A 17,078-nucleotide genomic window follows, 5' to 3' on the forward strand; every position below is an offset into this window, starting at 1 on the left:
TCCCCCCTTTTTTAGCATTATAGCTAAATAGTATGTTTATGGGAGACTTTAGTCCACCAGGGACTGTAGTCAACCCTTGTTTTGGGAATTACTCTAACCCCTGGTTAGACTAATAACCCACCCTTAACCCTCATATACCCTATTTTCCTAAAAATACCTATGAAAGTCCCTTCTCCCGCTTAAACCCAACATTCAAATATCTTTTAACCCCGTCAGATTAACCCACTTTAACCTATGTATATTCCAAAACCCACAAAAAATCCCTTAACCAAAGTACCAACCCCGACATATTTAAATTATTATTTAAATAGCCGGCGGGTCCCCACCCAAACATGCACGATGGGTCGGGGCACCCGCCAGCCCTTGATCTCCTGCCCCCTTTGATCCAACAGTGGGCGGGCATTTTAAGATTTGAAGCCGCCGCCCTTTAACGTCCGGGGAGCGGGCGGTTTTCCCCCCCATACACGGGACGCGTGGCAGCCGGCGGGGTTGTTCGCAGCCCCCCTCCCCGATACCGCCTTCTCCCAAAAGCGGTGCGGGGAGACCGCTTACCACTTTCCCCGATACCACCCCTCTGATGGCGCGTCACCTCCACGTCATCGTGACGTCACGTCACCAACCCCCGCCCCCGCGCCTCGTGGCCCTCCACGTAACCTTGCCACCCCACACCGCCCGCCACCGTGTCCGGCCACGCTGGCCTCCAGCTCAGCGCCCACGTCACCCTCCGTACCCGGGCCCGCCATGACGTCATGCTGACGTCATCGGCGGAAAAGCGCCAATAACCCGCATTTTCCCAAATTTGTCGTTAAAAGCGCCCAAACGAGCCGTTTTATGTCATTTTCACGTGAAAAAGACAGAGCCGTTGTGAGCTTGTTCACTGCGAAATTGCCTCCGAACCGCCAAATTCAAAGTTGCAGACGCCGCAACTCATCAATTTAGCTGCATTGTGCACCCACTGTTCGACCCGAAGGTTTTCCACACCGTTCATCCAGGTATTCACCGCAATTCTCTTATTTTTCCCCTGTGCATACCGTTTCTCTGCAAATTCTCCATTGAACACCTGCTCAATCCAACATTAAGGACTGTCATTTAATCAATTTTGCACCAAATCAACCTCCATTGCCCCCTGCTCCGAAAATTTGGTGTTAAAACAATAATTCGTAATTGGAAAATTCGTCCTTAAGCTGCCTGGCATTGTTCCCTTTTGCCGGGTGCAAGCTTAAAAGCTGCATTTTACCATTGTAATTCCTGCCCACCCTCTGCATGTTATCCTAATTGGTCCCAATCACTGTGAATTTACCCAAGCAGAGCAAAGGCAAGCCTGCCTATTTCTCTTTGAAGAATATTTCTAGCATTATCTGCATTCAGATTATCACCTGAGCTTTGGGGGACCTATCAAGCTATCTGCACTTACCTTGTTCTATTCAGAAATTACAAATGGCTGCTCCTGCACCCACAGCTCTCAGTGTTGCCCCCATAAATCCACCAAATAAAGAGCTGGAGTCCCTGCCTCTTGCTGACAGGGACTACCTCATCCAGGACTTTGTGGGTGATAGGAACCATTTACAGACCTTTAGGGAATTGAGAGATGACTATTTGAATGGCAAGGATACATATGGGATATGGGAAGCAAATCTGCCATACTACTTTCTCCCATCTGTTAACATTTTTCCAGAGATTATTCGCCTATGTGCTGAGAATTATGATGCAAATCACAGAGCCGTCAAGTCTCCATCTGGGAGCATCCTCTTTCACATTAATGCTGATTCCATCAACCAGATGCTCAACTTCAAACAAACTCAGCCGTTGTTTCCTTTCTCTATGAACTATCTGCTAGATATAGGTGCCAAGATGTCCACTGATGACAGGCAGAAGATCACCAAGACATTTATGAGGCCTGACCGCCAGCCCATAGGGCCACCTCCCTACTTATATGTCTATTTTACTAATGTAGGCAAACTTCTGCTGGACATGATTTCATATGTGTTGGGCTATAAAACCAGTGAATTTGTTGATGAGACAGTGCTGGTATTACTAGCTGCTTATAGCCCAGGCCAACCTCCTTCCTATAAATATAATTTTGCTAAATTCATAGCCAACAAGCTACATGAGCAGCTTTTCAAAGTGGACAAGGAGGGCATCTTCAAGTATTCATCTTATATCTACCACATGTTCATGTACTACCAGTCCGAGGCTTTTCCATGCTACATCAAAAAGCTGGATTCTAGAGGAGAAAGAAGATCTGTTATCTTCTGGACATCTGTCTTCCACCAAGTCCAAAATTCACCATATTCATATTGTGAATTTATTGATTAGTTTGTATACCCAGTCTCCTGCTTATTGATGAGATCCCCTCCTCCCAGAGTGTCATTTGAAATGCAGAAAACCCTGCAGCTCTCTAAAAACTATAAAATAGGTGATTGGTACCTATACCAGGATCATACAGTCATCAGAATCTATGGCTGTGAGCTCTGTCCATACAGGCTCCCAAAATATGTGCCCATGAGACTGTTTGCCTTGGAGTATTATAGGCAGCTCATTCACTCTGACCTCACTCACTTTCACAGTTCCAAGAAGAAAGCCCATCTCAAGTTCAAGCACCACCTGGGCCCCTTTATTATGAATAAAAAAGAGGGATGGCAAGATGCTGAGCTAATCCTCAAAGACAAGTACATGCTCTCAAAAAGCTTCCGGTGGGTCCCTTATGACCCTAAAGGCTTCATCTGTGCCAGGAGGGTTAAGTACAGGCTGTTAGGCTATGAGCATTGCAAATATCCACATATTGAACAGTATGCCAATCAGCAAGAATGGCTGCAAGACACTTTAATTGAAAAATTAACTGAAGAAGAGATAATGCAAAAGAATGTCAAGGATTTGGACAAAACTATTCACTTGGATTCTGTGCAGCAGGTAATCTTCAAGCAACCACATCCAGTGGGAAAAGGAACCTCAGCCACAACAACTACACCAGCCACCCAAGCACCTTCTACAGCAGCATCAGGTACAGACAAGGGTAAAGGAATAATGGGTGCTGAAGAAGAAACAATAAAAGAACAGCCTGCCTCCTCAATTGGGCAGCAACAAGAGCAGACCCCTCCACCACAAACTGAACCACCTACAACACCAATTTTGCAGACTCTAGCACATGAGGAGAGGGGTAAGAAAAGAGATAGAGAGGAGTCCACTCCTGCTAGTGGATCCTCCCAGCAATCTGAGGCCAAGAGGCAAAAGGTTGACTCCCCGGAGATAGAAGAAATAAGTGAAGAAGTCCTTGACAGTCCAAAGAAAGATGGGGAAGGCAGTCAGAAAACAGGTACAAGCTCCTTTCAGCAGGAGCAGGAATTACAACTTGGCTTGGAAGTGTCCTCCTCCACTCAACAGAGCAAGAAGCCCTCAAGCACTAAGGCTTCTTTCAAACAAATAAAGGCACAAAATGACTTGCTGAGAATTGAAGTGTACAAACAGTTTCTGAAAGCAACACCAGCCAAGCAAGAAAGACTGATGTTTGTATATGACATTCAAGAGGAGAAAATGATCCTCAGCCACTTCAAACCTAAGGTGTCGCAGCCTAAATCAGCTGCAGATTATGTAAGAACAAGGGTGGAGGTCATGGCAAAAGACATTCACCCCATGGACCAAATAGAACTCCACAAACAAACTGGAGAGATGGTCTATGCCACATTGGTGGACAGGGCAACAGTGGCCCATGAATTAAAAGAATCACTAAAGAATACCAACATTCAGTTGGATTTTGAAAGAATGTCCTCCATGGCCAAGGACAACAGAATTAAATCACTAGAGGACATCATCATCGACCTAGGACATGATCCTAAGGATCCAAAGGGCGTAAGGGCCCTCATGAAGAAAAAGGAAGATGACCTCAATGCATTGAAGAAAAGGTTAACGCTACTGCCCACTGAGCACCCCCCAAACAACAGAATTACAGAAGGAAAAGGAGGCCGATGAGAAACTTGATCTGATAATGCAGCTCAACCAGAAGGTCCTTGATTTGGAGAAGGAACTTGAAGGGGCACTACAAGATAAGCAGGGAGAATCCACATCCCAAGCTCCTCCAACTACTTCAACCACTGCAACAACAACAAAGGCAGCAGTAGCCCCTGTGACAACTACAGCCACAACAGAAGCAGCAACAACAACAATAGCCCCAGAGTCCAATTTAAACATGGAAGATTTGACTAAGGCTATCAAAGAAATGGAGCTCCAGGCTACTGAGATTAAGCAGGCCAAGGAAAATTTGGCAGAACTAGAGGCAAAATATGACAAATCAAAGATGACTGTGGCTGAGCAGTCTAGTGAAATAAAGACCCTGAAAGAGAAAATAAAGGCCTTGGAGAAAGAGCTCAAGCTAGAAAGTGCTATGGCAGAAATAAAAAGAATTTTGTGGGCCCGAATTGACCAATCCATTACTAGACAATGGAATTCAATCAAGATTGTGCATGAACAAATGGAGTTAATAGGAAAAGCACAGATTGAGATCCAGAAGGCCAGGACAGTACTGGGGAACAGGCCTGAGCAGGCCAATAGAATGATACACTTTTTGAACAGTCAGACCCAGGAGGAGCTAGTAGCCATCAACATTGTCAACAGAACAGACGCTGCCCTCACAGCTAAAAAGGTGCTAACTCTCAGGAATTATGTACAGACTGTGGAGAGAAAGTGCCACAAAATACAGGCTGAGGTGGATGAATACAAGCTCAAAATGGGAGCACTACAAGGAAAGGGATTGCCCAGCCTACTAACCAGCACAGGAAAATTGCTCCCCCATGAGCAATATGCCAACAGAATGTCAAGTTTTATTGAGAATCAAATCACTGCATCTGCCAGCACCTCTGAGGAAACAGGTCCTCCAACAGGGCAGGGCCTTCTTGACAAACTTGAAAATCTGTTTTTTATTGAAAATGAAATCCACCACCTTTTTGAAGTTCCTTCGAATTTTTACAGATATACAGAAGTAGATGAAACTTTGGTAAAAATTCGGAGGCACCAGCTGCCCAAAGAGGATTGGTGGCAGAAAATGTTACAGGTTTTGCCACAGTAGTCTCAGTTGCTCGGTCCCAGTCAGCTTCAACTCAGTAAAAGGCAAAAATCATAATAAAGACAACACTTTAGGTAGCTGAAAGGGTGACTCAGCAAAGGATAGCGACAGTGTTGTGGGAAAAATGCCTATGCAGGACAATCCTATCCACCTAAGGTGTGACAACGCCTTAGCAACAAACGAATACAACTATTATGATTTCTTCCTTTATGAAATGGGAAAGAGGGGAGATCGGTAGACTTACCGTTGTCTTCTGGTTGTCCCTCGAACTAGATCCTCTTCTCTTTGTGTCTCCACAGCTACTTGTCTCCTTGCTTGCTCAAGAGAACAACTACTTGAATCCCACGAGATCACAAGAGAACAGCTACCTGTGACAAGAGAACAACACAATACAAAGGCAAATATACATATTCATAAATGATTCAAGATTAGAAATAAATCAAATACACTAATGCAATCATACAAAATACACTAGCATATAGGAAAGAATTAAGATAGCTTTATTGATAAGTAACAGGGTTCAGGAAGAGATACAACCCATAGGGCTCCAATCCAACATCTCCTTCCCAGCAGAATGGAATTCCTTCTTCAACTCCCTTCAAAGCATTAAGCACCCAATGTTTCCAGCCACAAACCAACAGCAATTCTTTGCAATCACAAAATTCCAGCCTCTAGATCTCATGGAGGAGAGATCTATATATAGATGTTTGGAGAGAGGATGAGTTAGCTTGAGATCTGACTAGTGTCCTCTTCCTCTCTCAGTTCTTGAGTCCACTTGGAGGTTCTTGCTTCCACTTGGAGATTTGGAACCTCTTACTCATCACTAGTCGAATTCCTTGATGCAAGTGTCATTTTGGAAGCTTCCTATGCATTGACACCTTGAGGAATGACTCTGCCACATGTCCAAACTCGCTCAGTGCAGGTAGCCTTTGTTGGATTTGACATTCAACGTAGGTAGACAGTGGATCAGTTGACATTCAGCGTAGATGCTCAGTGGAGCAGTTGACATGATCTAGAATTGGCTTGTTTTTGAGTGTTTTGAGGTGGAGAACTTCTGTGAATTGCTGTGGTTGGTTTTCCTTGTTCCTCTAGGGGTAGGAACAACATGTTTAGGGAATTTGGATCCCTTAGTTTATGGACATTTAATGCTCAATGTTGTAAGGCACAAAAATGTCTATAACAGTTGCCCCCTAAAGTATGAGGTCGTTTATCGGGTGAAATGCTTTATCCAGGAGGGTCCGAAGTTCATCCATCTGTTGGGAGGAGACCTGTAATAAAATACAATACAACACATTATGATTCATACTGCTTTCATGATCTATCTGAGGCGGGCATTCCCATGCTCAGCTTTATAAATTCATTTTTGTACATAGCACAGACGATCGTCTGATGGTAGACTGATAATTTTGGCGAAATTATCATCCTTTGAGTAGGATGATCATCTGCTGCAATGATGTACATGTCAAATGTCTTTATCTTTCCTGAATATATATCGCAACCCGGATGGATGAAACTAGATCCGGGGTCTTCAAACTCGTTCAATCTTCACTCTAAGTACAAGTCGATCCATGTGAGAATTGCGCTGAAGTCGAACATGGAAAGACATCGCTTGATTACCGGTCAATGATGTAAACCGTTAACAAGCGCGAGAGGAATCACCGATAATGATAATGACCCTCAAGGTACTGCAGTACAATTCACGTGGCATGAATAAAGGACTTGGCGTCGAACACCACGCAAAATCCTCTGGTCGAAGGTCATTAATGTATACCTGTCGCCGGAAGTGAGAAACTTGCCATTGAGGCATGCAAGCTTCAAAGTACTGAAGGGGGTGTTCCTAGATCAAATTCTTGGATAATGAGCTGATGTCGACAAGAAGCGATCCGTCACAGGAGGGCCTTAATGAATCCCACATCAGTGACATGGAACGGAGCTAATGATTTTAATGGAGGTGAAAACGATTTGTGACATATGATTCAGGGTGGCGGTCATGAATGGATGAAGGATAATGTATGGCAGTGGATGGGACCCGGTTGACTCTTTCTGAACGACTTCTCTTGAACATATGGCGACACTAATGCGATGGATTGGTAGCATTACCCCAAATATGGATGGTATGGCGAGACCATGGTGATGTGCCCGGTGAATGAAACAACCCAACCCGAATGTGGTACGGAGGAAAAGTGTCATGTTCAAGAGCGACTTGCTACCATCAAAGTTTTCTTGATTTTTCCCAATTTTTCCCCAGTCATTGCTGACCAGTACCTCTTTATTTTTGTCAAGCTTGAGGAGGATAACATATGCTTGTTCTATAACCTACCCTTCGGGCAAGCCCATCGCTATGTTTTAACGAGCCTAGCGATAGTGAAACTCGTTCTTGTCTAAAGACAAGTTTGTCGCTATTTAATAATTTTAACGAGTCTAATGACAAGGATAACTCGGTCCTTTTCATTTTTAGAGAGTCTGAAAAGGTACATAAAGTTAACTCCAAAATTCCTTTTTCGTCATCTAATCCCTTAAGTCCGAAAAAGTATAAAACAATACAGAAGGGATGAGTTTTCGATAACTTTAACGAGCCGAATAAAACAAGCGCTCGACCTTTTTGTGCAATAATCCCTCAGGTCCAAAAGGATTAAAATCTAGAGGAGGGATAGCTCTTCCTGTCCTTTAGCGAGCTGGAAGGCCAAAACTCGGCAATCTTTTCATATTTTACGAGTCACTTGAAAAGAGCTTAAAGAAGACTCGTCTTTTGAGGAACGAGTGATAAATAGGGATAGCAACTGATTCCAGGTACAGGTTGGAATTTTCCAATCACGGCAGTGTCACAAGGATGGCTAGGTGAAATCACTCTTCGTAGCTGTTCCTCAAAATGGGTAAACAATCATATGGAGGTAAACGATCGGCCAAATGAAAAGTGGAGGTGACGGTGCAAACACGACCAAGGCTTTTATGGCTGATAAGGTTACGTATACAATGGTTATTTGACCGGTCATGGGTTCATTTTTTAAAGAGCTTGAATGCGCCAAAACACTGCTCAAGCTTATGTTTTATTTTTTAACGAGCATGAATTCCGTGTTAAAACTGCTCGGATCTTGCGTTTATTTTTTAACGAGCATGAACTTTATGCTAAAAATGCTCGATAATACCAGTCATATGATAAGAGTGTCTCATGTGAGATTGCTATTTTTTATGGAGCTTCATCTCACTACGCTTTGCTCCACATCCTTTCGTTATGCAAGTTCAGAAGCGGCTAATCCTACGAGTTTAAAGGGTTAGACCTATAGGTTTAAAGGGAGGACCTAAAAATTTAAAAAATAAATAGTCGCCCCTTGCAAGCACTCCAAAAGTTTTGCATGCCCCCAAGCATAAGACAGAATTTCAAGGTTACCTCTACTTCTTTTCCACAAAAACTTTCGTTTTACCGGGAGAGGCTTACCTCTTTCAGGTTACCCAAAGATTGTCTCGTTAGCAGATTAAACAAAACACTTCTTCGGCAATGCCTACCGAAATAGACAACGGTGAGTGAAAAGAAGATTATTCCACTCACATAACTTTGACAAAAGAATCTTATTCTAGAACAACCCTCTTTCCTCTACGGATGGGGTACGGACTAGTCGTATTCTCCCGTGGAAACCTACCCTATACCCAAAGTTTCCCTGCCTAAGCAGGCCAGGGCGCATGCCCCCTGGGTTTCAGTCATATCCTCCTGGATTACTCGCGCTCATCAGGAGGACGGACCGTGGGTTGAGACACTTCTTTCGTGAACAGACCATTTAGGGATGGTATATGACTATTTGCGATGTGTGATCCAGGAAACGAAAGTTGGTCCACGAGCTTGACCATTCTTCCTTCATGCGGAAAACACATTACTCTAAAGAGTGAGGAGACGATGGCTCCCATGCAATATATATAGTCTCGTCCAAGGAGTAGGTTATAATCCAAGGGTCCTTGAACGACCACCACGTTCATTTGAACGGTCTTCCCTTTCAATGTTACAGGCACATTGGGAAGGATCCCTAAAGGTGGACTGGTTCCTTTATCAAAACCCGATATATTTCTCATCTCAGGTAAAAGTGCTGGCGAACCAAGCGATTTCCAAGCAATAGAGGAAAGGATACTCACAGATGCCCCCTCATCAATGATAGTGCCAGCCATTACCATTCTGTATATTTGACAAATAATTCTGAATGGTATACTGGCTGGCAACCGGGGTCTGCCTAGTTGGTTCCAATCAAAGGACACAACCAGGTTGCTTGGTGGTGGGACCGAATAGACGGCCGGATATCGCTCCGATGAACTTCCTTCCTGCGATAAAGGAATGGTGGCATTGCCCCCTTGATCATCAGAGTCAGTACTGATGAAGAGAATCTGGACGGTGTCGTCCTTATTCTCCTCTATGAAGGTGTCATTCGAAGATGGAGCCTCTGAAGGCAAAACCGGGTCGACTGCCGTATCAACCTTTTGACTTTCGTCAGGCATGGATCCAGACGGTTCTTCTTCAATGACAGGTGCTTCGGCTGACCACCTAAGTGGCTCAGCCGGATTCTCAACTAGTGAGGGACTTGGCAGGAGTCTTTGATATCCAGGAGGAAGATGCGCTCGTAAAATTGGGCGATCTTCCAGAACTCTTTTTGCCTCATCTAAGAAGGGACAACGGTGGATGGTGTGATCGCCTTCACACAGTCTGCAGGGAAATTTAGCTTTCCCGCTCTATCCTAGAGCTTCACTCCCACTAGTTGACGGTGAGCACTCAACATGGCTATCAGAGGTCGATGCTACCGAATTGTGCAAACGGGGGGACCAGTCTCTTAGTATCCACAGGATACAGGGACAATCTCTATGGAAGTGGTCTCCCTTGCATATGACGCATGGCGATTTAGGCCTTACAAGTGCGGTGTGTGGATTTTTGTTAGATGACACTTGTTTTCCCCCAATCGCCTTAGGCTCCTTCTTCTTCTTTTCTTTCTTCTTCTTCTCCTTCTTCTCCTTAAGAACCTGGTTTTTAATTCGACCAGTCCCTTCAAGCGAAGAGAAAGGAGGGGAGGAAGATGAAGTTGAAGGCTGGGAGGCAACTCTTGTCTGCTCTAACTGTTGACTCGACTGTTCAGGAATGGTGGTGTTCTGAATGACACTGGTTGAAAAGAGCCAAACTGGTAGGCCAATTGTCAGTCCTGGAAGCGACAATGTGGCCATGTGGGGTGCACTAACATCTCCCCAAGAGGAGGAGGGACTAGGATTTACACCAAGAGGAATTCCTTGGTTTGTGTGCTCCATCTTTTCAACCTAAAGATCAACGCAAGAATTAAAGGGTGATTGTTCCGTTTAAAATAAATTGTTAACGACGCTTTTAGACACAACTTGCTTTTTCAGTTTTAAAGAGTCGAGAAAAAGCTAAAGATGACTCTAGTATCCTTCGATGTTTTAACGAGCCCGAAGTGACAAATGCTCGGATGGACTTTTTCTGTTATAGAGTTTGAAAAAGGCCAAAAGAAACTGCTCTGGAGTTCTAGGTAGAGGGTGTGCCAAACTTTTCGCAAAACCGCAGAATACTTTTTAGGGTACGGGCGGTCAATCTTCGTGAATGTTGTGTTCACTGCATTGCGATCAGTAGGGCGGCCAACACGGCTTCCTAGGGATAAAAGATATATGCCTATAGGGGTCTCCCAATATATACGCGACGGTACGTGGGAGCACAATCCGTACTAGCGCTACCGTCTCTCAGGAGGAATCACCCACCTTTTTCGAGATCGACAGTCACTAGGCTTAACGACGCCGGAACACGTCTCTAGCCTAGACCTCTATGTTGTGCATTATGTTACAAAGCGTTGTTAGGTTCATTCAGTTTATTTTAGGTTGATCTTTTTAAAGTTTGCCTTTCAAGGTTCACCACGATATGTATGATACAAATTCCTAAATGCAGTCTAAGATGATAAGCAAGCTTTATTATCTTTCAACTTTGAAAATCCTAGCTACTAAGGGAAAAGAAAAACACTATCTTTTCTCAAAGAGCAATCAGCACACTCTAATGCACTTTCCCTAAATGCAACATGCAAACTATCTAATGCAAAATGCACAATGCAGGTGTTTGTTTTCCACTTTCTTAGTATAAATGCCTACAAAGAAAGCTTTTGCACAACTTTGAATTTGCTTTTAAAATGATCAATACAAACAAGTTCACTTTCTTCGAAATCAACAAGGGTAGAAGAGATTACAATCACTTTGCTATTTTCGAAATAAAGACTTGTTTTGACACTTTGAAAGAGACAAAATCAAACCAATAAGCAAAAGTAAATCTATAATCAATCTGCAAACAGCCAATGAACTCTCTTCTAAGATCACTATCAATCAGATCTGAATCAAAGGCTACAGGATGACTACTTTACTCATGCAAAGGAAAACTGTAAATGACGCCACAAACACATAAAAACATTCACAGTCTTTTTGTACAAAAGGAGGTGGAATCTAAGCAAAGAAAAAGGTTTATCAGACTGGTACCTATGCTGGTTAAAGGCTGCAAAAAAAACAGAGATCAAAACAGGGCAACAGAGGACAGAGAACCCCAGCTGCACAAGGCCAAACTGGTTCAGCGCAAGTCTAACACTGTGAAGTTGACATTCAGCACAGGTAGCCCCTTCGAGACCTGCGTTGAAATGCAGACTGCCTTCACAGTGCCTGCGCTGAAGGAGAAACTCTCGTTTCCCCTGGGTTCTGGGTCACAAAATGCTCAAAAATCAACTGTTTCAGGCCAAATCAGAAACACAAGCAAGGTATAAACAGAGGGATGCTTTGGGAGGGTACTAAAGACTATCACAAGGATCATCAAATCATTTGTGGATCTAGTTTAGATCATAGACAAGTCCAGCAACTAGATCAAAGCAGCAACTTTCTACTTTGCATCCGGGAAAGATGCAGTTCGATAGTTGCTGTCAAGTCTATGAAGTAAACAAATGACAGAACCAGAAATGAAATGAATAAACAAGTTCATCCCCAGCGGAGTCGCCAATTTGTTGTGGGGAAAAATGCCTATGCAGGATGATCCTATCCACCTAAGGTGTGATAGCGCCTTAGCAACAAACGAATACAGCTATTATGATTTCTTCCTTTATGAAATGGGAAAGAGGGGAGATCGGTAGACTTACCGTTGTCTTCCGGTTGTCCCTCGAACTAGATCCTCTTCTCTTTGTGTGTCCACAGCTACTTGTCTCCTCGCTTGCTCAAGAGAACAACTACTTGAATCCCACGAGATCACAAGAGAACAGCTACCTGTGACAAGAGAACAACACAATACAAAGGCAAATATACATATTCATAAATGATTCAGGATTAGAAATAAATCAAATAAACTAATGCAATCATACAAAATACAATAGCATATAGGAAAGAATCAAGATAGCTTTATTGATAAGTAACAGGGTTCAGGAAGAGATACAACCCATAGGGCTCCAATCCAGCATCTCCTTCCCAGCAGAATGGAATTCCTTCTTCAGCTCCCTTCAAAGCATTAAGCACCCAATGTTTCCAGCCACAAACCAACAACAATTCTTTGCAATCACAAAATTCCAGCCTCTAGATCTCATGGAGGAGAGATCTATATATAGATGTTTGGAGAGAGGATGAGTCAGCTTGAGATCTGACTAGTGTCCTCTCCCTCTCTCAGTTCTTGAGTCCACTTGGAGGTTCTTGCTTCCACTTGGAGATTTGGAACCTCTTACTCATCACCAGTCGAATTCCTTGATGCAAGTGTCATTTTGGAAGCTTCTTATGCATTGACACCTTGAGGAATGACTCTGCCACATGTCCAAACTTGCTCAGCGCAGGTAGCCTTTGTTGGAGTTGACATTCAACGCAGGTAGACAGTGGAGCAGTTGACATTCAGCGCAGATGCTCAGTGGAGCAGTTGACATGATCCAGAATTGGCTTGTTTTTTAGTGTTTTCAGGTGGAGAACTTCTGTGAATTGTTGTGGTTGGTTTGCCTTGTTCCTCTAGGGCTAGGAACAACATGTTTAGGGACTTTGGATCCCTTAGTTTATGGACATTTCATGCTCAATGTTGTAAGGCACAAAAATGTCTATAACAGACAGCAAGCAAAAGATCAAAAAAATACGCAAATTTTGGGCATCATATCTTCAGCCGACTCCAACGGTCACAAAGTCAACATTCTCTGACCATTTTTGACAGCTAAGGCACTAAGGAGTTACTACAACATTTACTTTCTCAGCTACAATGCTCCAGGAGTTGGCACGACATTAATGAAACATTTACTCATCAGCTAGATATTTTCTTATGTAAATTATGTATATATACTTCCCCTGGCAACGTATGAGGGGTTGCTGATTTTCATTCTGAGGCAAATGTATTGTATATTTTTAGATTATCTAATGCAAAAGGCTGGAAAAGCTCAGTGATTTCCTGAATGTTTGATGTCTTGGTGATGCTATGCGTGGTGTTGCAGAATTCCTGTGCTGTCTGATGGAACAATAAGTTTTTATCAATCTATGTTTTGTCTTCTTATGTTTATTAAATCATACACATGTCTCACTAATCTAGCAGTAGAGAAAAGGAATAGTATAGGAAATGTTTGGTTACACCTTGTGCTCAATCTTTATTGCTGAAAACGTTTTTCTTCAGAATTGATCATGAACATGAATTCTTAATTGCTCATGTTTTCATTAATTCTATAAATATGAATGTTATGTAGAAATTCTTCACTGCTTCTATATAATATTCTCATTGTTTCTCCATACCAGTTTGTTGAAAGATCCTTAATTGCCTTTCATACCCTGGTTACATTACACTTAATCACAGATTCAAAGAATTGTTTCTCAGACACCTATCTGGCTCTGCAGCATCACTACTGTATCAACACAGACATTTCAAACAAATTAAGCACCACTGACTCCATGCCCAATGGCCTAGAACACCTTGGTAAGCACATATATATCTTGACTGAAGTCATCATCCAGCAAATTCCAAAAACAAAACCTTGAGCATCATAACTAGCCTAAAATATTATACAAACAAAGTTAAATCATAAAGAGAGAGCCCTCTCTGGTCATAGGTAGGCTAGAACCTGTGACCCAAAGATTGGTTAGTGGTTACCTCGGCCGTATTCCCTTGGGAGTCAAAGGGAACAACCTGAGTGATAACATAATTGGCGACTCCACTGGGGAGAGAGCATATTTTTCAACTGCTGTCTGTTTTTAGACAGTGGTTCCAAAAGCTTGAGCAGTCCCTTAAAATAGTTCTAAAAAACATCCTCAAAAATACCAAAAACAAGTTCAGAAGCTGGCTCCTAAAAAGAGAACTAGGCACACCAGGTCAAATCCTGACCCAAATCCCCCACCTGTTTTCGAGAATCCAAATTTGATCCATAAAACTCATAGGAACCAGAAGGAACCAGAACAATCTCCTGAAACTAGCCCTGAGGCAGTTCAGCAAAGTTTTATTCCAACCCCTTCTAAACCAACCGTTCACCTTCATACAACTCATTCTTCCCCCTCTTCATCATCCACTTCACAAAACATATTGTCTATAACCAACACACAAACTGTTGTTGCTGTCCCTGTTGTTCCAGTTGTCCCACTCTTCCCACCAAATATGGCTAATCGTTATGCACCCCTACAGTTGCTTGGCAATCCTGGGGCCATGCCTCAGGACTACCAAGGCAAAATTACTTATTTTGATGGAACCAATACATACACTGCCTTACAACATACTAAGAGAATGCAAGACTACTTTGAGAACTATGAGATAGATGATGATGATGTAAGGATGAAAATCTTCGTCCAAAGCTTAACAGGTGAAGTAAGAACCTGGTTCAGGGAACTGGCTGCACATTCTATAGCTGATTCAGGTGCCCTTTATCAGTCCTTCCTCAACAGATGGGAAAAGAAAAAGGACCCTCTGCACATTTTATCTGAATATGATACCATAAAAAGAGGCCCACAAGAAGCTATCTTGGACTATTGCACTAGATTCAACACTATTTATAATGCCATTCCTCAAAATCTTAGACCTCCACCTGATTTATCATTGATTAAGTTCCGTGATGGATTTGATGCTGATATGGCATATCAGCTAAGAGAAAGAGCCCCTACAACTCTAGCAGACATGCAAAACATAGCTGTGAGTGTAGAGGCAAATCTAATTGCCAAAAGAAACCGGGCGAGAATTGAAAGGAGAACTACTTTCAAAGAAGAACCCTCATCATTTGAGCAAAAGCTAGATGCAATCATTAAAGGGATGGATAGACTTGGAGACAGGGTGGAAACCATAGAAAGAAAATCATCATGGGAAGGTCAAACAAGCAATATTAGAAACCCAAACTTCAGAAAGAATCAAAATCCTAATGTTGGAAGGACTGATCCTGACCAACATGTCAGACCTCCTTTCCAAGAGAATTATGTTGAGGCTTCAACATCTGGTGAACCTAGTGAGGACCCTCACATCAATCTGATGGGTTTGGACAGTAAAAATCAAGTCTTTTTGACACAAGAAGACCAAGAGGTTTACAATGACAATCAATTCCACACTAAATCAGGAGAATCTTTCGATTTTAAAGAAGGATATGATGCAACTGTGTATGAGGTGCATAAACAGTACAAACTAAGGAGTAGAACAGTAGATGTACCTACACCCCTCAAACCAAAGGACAATAAACAACCAAAAAAGATAAATGAAAATACTACCCTTCCCCAATCAACTGGCAGCTCAAACCCACTTGCCACAGAAGTGACTGTGGAGGACATTTCAAAACAACAGTCTTCTCAAAATCAGCCAAGTACGCCCCATCTATTAAAGACAAAGGCAGATGCTCCCCTAGGAAACAAACATGGCATTAGTTTTACTCAAAATGGACCTAACTATGAGCAAAAGACACTTGATGACTCAGATGAAAAGGAAAAATCTGTTGCACTAAATGCCAAAACTCAAATGGAAAAACCTTTTAACTTGGAAACAGAAATAAGTAAGCTAAAGATACCAGTTCCTTTTTCAGAATTAGCCAAACATGACATATACAGACAACAGATCAATAAATCACTCCAAGTATCAGACAATAAAGATGTTGTGAATGTCCTAGATGACCAACAGAGTTGCTATTTGGGCCTGAGGTTATTGGAAAAACAGAAAATGCAAGGGTACCACCCTTTTATGTCAGTCTAAACATTCATGACAAGGTCCTACATAACGCAATGTTCGATTCTGGGGCCTCACACAACTTAATGCCCAAATCTGTAATGGAAAAACTTGACTTGGATATCACAAGACCTTACAAGGATCTATTCTCATTTGACTCAAGCCAAGTCAGGTGTTTAGGCTTGATTAAAGATTTATGTGTCTCCCTGGTTCAATACCCAACCAAAACTATCTTGATGGATGTAGTGGTAGCTGACATACCCCCTAAGTATGGCATGCTCTTGTCCAGATCCGGGGGGTCAAACTTCAAGGATCTCTGCAATTAGATATGTCCTATGCAACTATCTCAGTCTTTGGGCAGCCAAAGAGATTGTACCGGGAAACTTTGATGAAATATGTGGTAACTAGTCAAGAGAAGCCCCAAAACTTTCCAATCTATTCAATACACTCAGACATGGATTCATTTATCCTCTACAATGCTGACATCTGTCACAAAGCTTATTTTGAACTATTAATGACAGTAGAGACCAAGGAGTCAGATGAACAATCTACTTTCAAAGACCAAGGAACTGTGGATATAGCTGATAAGAAGACAGAAGAAAATGATGTGCCAAGTAACTTGCAAGAGACCAACCTACCCATCACCCAACTTTCTAGTGATCCCAATCTAAACCTTAATCATGAAACTTTATGGTATCTAGAATTTGATGGCTCTGTAAACAAGCTAGGAGCTGGGGCAGGAGTATGGATCCACAATATGCGCAATGACCAAGCTGAGGGCCATGCATATAGAATAAACTTTCGATGCACAAACAACATGGCTGAATATGAGGCCCTTCTGTTAGGTCTGAAACTCATAAAAAATCTAGGTGAAACCAAAATCTC

Source organism: Pinus tabuliformis, chromosome 5_2, assembly GCF_031772625.1.
Source record: "Pinus tabuliformis cultivar Carrire ecotype Pingquan chromosome 5_2, CPIR1, whole genome shotgun sequence".
Taxonomy (NCBI): Eukaryota; Viridiplantae; Streptophyta; class Pinopsida; order Pinales; family Pinaceae; genus Pinus; species Pinus tabuliformis.